Genomic DNA, 5335 nt, shown 5'->3' with positions numbered 1-5335 from the left:
GAGTTTTTATCTTTCTTTCTCCTTTTTTTATCATTGATGATGAATTCTTATGTTGTGATTGTTAAAACAATTATGAGTAGCTAAACTCTTTATTCTAGGGTTTGATGGAACCTCTTGGAGGATGAATCTTTGTTGCGTTTAATATAAATTTGCCATTGAATTTTTCCTACTTGTTCAACTACGTGATTATTGTGGTTGATTGAAGGGCCCTCAATCGGCTATACCTATTTAGTGTATATTACTTGGAAAAAGGGTACATATTTAAGTAGTTGTTGAACAATATCACTACTAACATATATGAGGAATCAATACAGAGGGTTTAAAGGTGGGATTAGGAATAACGAAATCTTGGTGCGATCACAGTGAGCGGTAAACGAGTGCTAGCTAGCGTAGTTCGGAAGAATACATTTATTAAATTGTTATATTTGCTCAGAAGAGAATTACGACACCTAAAGTGCTCAGGATCGATAGAGAGTATCTAAGCGAATTTATATGAAAAGCAACCGAGAGGATTCCGATAAGAGGGGAAATCGCAACCCTAGACCTTTCCAATCTTGTCTACAACATTCGCTTTGTCAGTAGTAAAAATAAAATTTTACAGCTTTTTAATTACTTTGTTGTTAGTTAGTCAGTAACACTCAATTCATTATTCAATATTTTTGGAAGTTGATTACGTGGATTCTTGCTAAACCAAAAGTTGTGATTAGATTGTTAATTTTCTATGGGATTCGACTCCGCACTTATAAATCAGATTATATTTGCAACGGCCGTTTAGTCCTTTTTATAAGGTATAGTTGGGCGTGATCAAATTTTGGCACCGTTAGGGGTGGGCATAATACCGACCGAACTGAAAAAACTGGCGAACCGAAAATTTCGGTTTATTCGATTTTAATTTTTCGGTTTATTCGGTCGGTTTGCGGTTTATTCTTTTAAAAATTTTGATGTTCGGTTCAGTGGTCGGTTTTAATGATTCGGTTTTCGGTTAAACCAAAAAAATCGAAAAACAGATTAAGAAACCAAGTGTCAAAATAGTCAATATATTTGTACATTAGCCTTGGAACAAAATCACATTATAAGATTGTTATTTCCACCATCACTAATATAGTTTATTAGCTAATAGTACATGTTGGATATTCTTTGTAGCAATATGTGTACCGTGTATAGGAATGGTTCGAATTTCTGAACGTTTTTTGTAGCAAATTTCCACCTCTCTTATCTGCATTGCTGAACACCCAATGCTTCTATAGTGCTGCCACTGCCACTGCATCTGCTCCTATTTTGTCTTAACTTAGTCAAGGATTATCATAAAGGGAATTATATGAATTTGAACCGAAAATCGAACCGATTAAACCGAACCGAACATGAAAAAACCAAACCGAACCGAAGTTATTATGGTTCACTTTTGGTTATTAAAATCACAAACTGAAAATCGAACCGAAATTCTACAAAATCGAACCGAACCAACTGATGCCCACCCCTAAGCGTCGTTGCCGTGGAATTTAACGATGTTATTAATTGCAGCAAAAAGAAGTGTTAGAATTCTTAGTGTAGTCAATTTTCTTCATTTTAAACTAAATACATTGAAATTCTAACGTTTGTAGTCTTGGGTGCTACAGGTGCATGCCTAGAAACTCCTCAAGAACTGATGAATTGTTCGAAGCATTATCAGATCCTGAGAAACTTTTCAAGGCATTGAATCGTGCAGACAAGAAAGACAAAGATCAACAAAACTCAACAGAACGAATCGAACCAGACATGGAAGATGTAATAGTAAATCCAAACAACAAAAATAATGCGAATGACCCAAACAACCAGTGTGTGGCGCCTCTTATGCCAGAAGCAGCCTTGTATGATTGGGCACAACCCACTGCCAAAAATATAGCAACCACAATTGCAGTCCCTCAGATAAAAGCAGAATCATTTCAAATTACAAACAACGTGCTACATTTGTTGCAGAACAAGGGACTGTTCTCAGGGTCATACATTGAAGATCCTTAGCAACATCTGAAAAATTTCCTGTCGATATGTGTCACGCAAAGGCAACCAAATGTGACACCACAAGCAATAAGGCTATTGTTGTTTCCATTCTCGGTGACGGGAGAGGCTCAGACTTGGCTCAATTCACTCCCCATAAACTCCATCACTACTTGGGAGGAATTAGTCAAGCAATTTTTGAACAAGTTCTACCCACTTAATAAGACTGCCAAACAAGTTGATGAGATATTTAGCTTCAGGCAGAGACCAACAGAAATACTACAAGAAATGTGGGAGAGGTTAAAAGGTATGCTGGTTAAGTGTCCTCATCATGGCATTCCAGATCAGATGTTGAGGAAAAGGTTCTACATGGGATTGGCAGACAACTTAAAGGTCAATATTGATGCTTCAGTAGGAGGAGCATTTTTGAGCAAATCATTCAGAGAATGCAAGATCTTACTTGATAAAATGGCTCAAAACTCAGGATGGATGACAAGAGACTCTACGATCACTCTTGTCGTTCACTCAGTGGCTTTGGACCCAAACAACTCCATAGCCGAGAATATGGCCACTCTGATGACAAAAATGAGCATCCTTACCAAAAAGATTGATGAATCAGGCCAGAAGCAGCAGGTACACATAGTTGACGCGACTAATGGGGACTTGTGTACATAATGGATTAACCAACCGTATGTATGCTCATGGAGTGCGGAAAGTGATTACCAGAACTATCAGAAAAATATGAACTATGTGGCCAACTATGGAGGACAGAGGCAAGGTGGTTAGAATTGGGGGCAGCAGAATTAGTAATATAGACCAGCACATCAGCAGTATAATAATGGCAACAATCCTGGAGCTATGAGACCACAGGGTCAAGTTATGCCTTACCAAAGGCAACATGGGTACAATCAGCAAAATCAATATCTAGCTTATCAACAGCCTCAACAACAACAAATAGTGAGACAAGAAGACGGGTTGTCCAAAATTAAAGGAATGCTGCAATAATTGATTGGGTCCAATGGGAAAATGCAGGAGGAAGTCGAAACACATGACTCAGCGATAAAAGGCATTGATATACAATTAGGACAGTTATCCATGGCTCTGAATAATCGTCCTCAAGGGACGTTGCCTGCAGACATGCATGTCAATCCAAAAAAGCAGGGCCCGAAGTAGCTTATGGTGGTGAGTCTAAGAAATGGTAGAGATCTTAATCTAGAGCAAGAAATTGCTCGCAAAATCTGACCAACGGAAACACTTGTGCCAGTACCAATCGAGGTTGATGATTGAACAGGGTTGACAGAGGTAACGGTACAACATGCACCAGTTGAATCAAGAAAAGAAAAAGAGGTTGCGAAGGAAATTGAGTTAGTGCAAGAGAAGGCAATAGAAACAGTGCCCGAGCAGGTTCAAACTCAAATCACAGGAAACAAGTGGCCTCCAGCACCCTTCCCCCAGAGATTGGCCAAATATCAGAAAGATGAGCAGTATAAATAATTCATAGAAATGTTGAAGCAAATCCAGGTGAATATTCCATTGATTGACGCTTTGAAGGAGATACCTGGTTATGTAAAAATGATGAAGGACTTGATGTCTCGTAAGTTCGACTTTCAAGACTTGGCCACGGTTACACTGACTCAGACATGTAGTACTGTCGTGATGAGACCCATAGCTGAGAAGCTGTCTGACCTAGGGAGTTTCACAATCCCATGCACAATAGGCAACTATGCTTTTGCTAAAGCAATTTGTGATTTAGGGGCAAGCATAAAATTGATGCCCTTGGCTATCTATAAAATGTTAGTCATTGGAAGAGCAAGACCCACATCCATGTTACTACATCTAACCGACCGAACAGTGAAGAGGCCATCAGGTATACTTGATGATGTGCTGGTGCAGGTTAGAAAGTTTGTGTTTCCGGCAGATTTTGTCATTCTGGACTGCCGGGTTGACGAGGAGATTCCCATAATTTTGGGAAGGACATTCTTGGCCACTGGGAGAGCTCTAATTAATTGTGAAACTGGGGAGCTAAAGATGAGACGGAACAATAAAGAGATAACGTTCAATGTGCAGAAATTTATGTGGCGACCCAGTGAGTTTGCTAACTGCTCTCTAATAGAAGCTGTGGATATGATTTTGGAGGAGGAAGATGAGACTCTGAACGCAAAAGACCCTCTAGCGGCCTGCCTCATGAACTTAGAAGAGGTGGATGGTGAGGACTTGGAGGAGTGGGTTTTGGCCCTTGAAGGGCAAGGGCACTGGAAAAGAGAGCTCGAATTCGAGCCTTTACACTTAGAAGAAAGAAAAACCCCTCCAGCTAAGCCATCAATTGAAGAACCACCACAGTTGGAGCTAAAACCGTTACCGGCTCACCTCAGGTATGCCTTCTTGGGACCTAACTCAACTTTACCTGTTATTATCTCATCCAGTTTGTTAGATGTGTAGGCACAACAACTTTTGCAGGTGTTAATGGAATGCAAGACTACAATTGGTTGGACCATTGTAGATATTAAGGGTATCAGCCCGGCATTTTGTATGCATAAGATTCTACTGGAATATGGGCACAAACCTTCCAGAGAACATCAAAGAAGGCCGAACCCCAACATGAAAGAAGTGGTGAAGAAAGAAGTGATCAAGTGGTTAGACATAGGAATCATCTTCCCCATCTCTGACAGCAACTGGGTCAGCCCAGTTCAGTGTGTGCCAAAGAAGGGTGGAATGACTGTAGTGCAAAATGAGAATAATGAGTTGATCTCAACAAGAACAGTCACAGGATGGCGAATATGTATGGATTATAGAAGGTTGAATTAGGCCACCCGGAAAGACCATTTCCCACTGCCATTCATTGATCAGATACTAGATAGATTGGCAGGGAGGTCTCACTTTTGCTTTTTGGATGGATACCCAGGGTATAATCAGATCTCTATTGCCCTAGAGGATAGAGAGAAAACATCATTCACCTGTCCATATGGCATCTATGCCTTTCGGAGAATGCCGTTTGGTCTATGCAACGCACCCGCCACATTCTAGAGGTGCATGATGGTCATCTTTACAGATATGGTAGAGGAAATAATGGAGGTTTTCATGGATGACTTATGAGTGGTGGGGAACTCATTCGATGACTGCCTTATGAACTTGAAAAGAGTATTGAAAAGGTGTATGGAGACTAATCTAGTATTAAACTCGGAAAAGTGCCATTTCATGGTACAAGAAGGTATAGTCTTGGGGCACCTAGTGTCAAGCAAGGGCATTAAAGTGGATTGCGCAGAGGTTGATGTAATAGAAAAGTTGCCACCACCTACTTCTGTTAAGGCAATAAGAAGTTTCCTTGGCCACGCCGGTTTCTACAGGCGGTTTATAAAAGATT

The sequence above is a fragment of the Nicotiana tomentosiformis genome, chromosome 4, assembly GCF_000390325.3.
Source record: "Nicotiana tomentosiformis chromosome 4, ASM39032v3, whole genome shotgun sequence".
Classification (NCBI taxonomy): Eukaryota; Viridiplantae; Streptophyta; class Magnoliopsida; order Solanales; family Solanaceae; genus Nicotiana; species Nicotiana tomentosiformis.
This window is presented reverse-complemented; position numbering follows the sequence as displayed.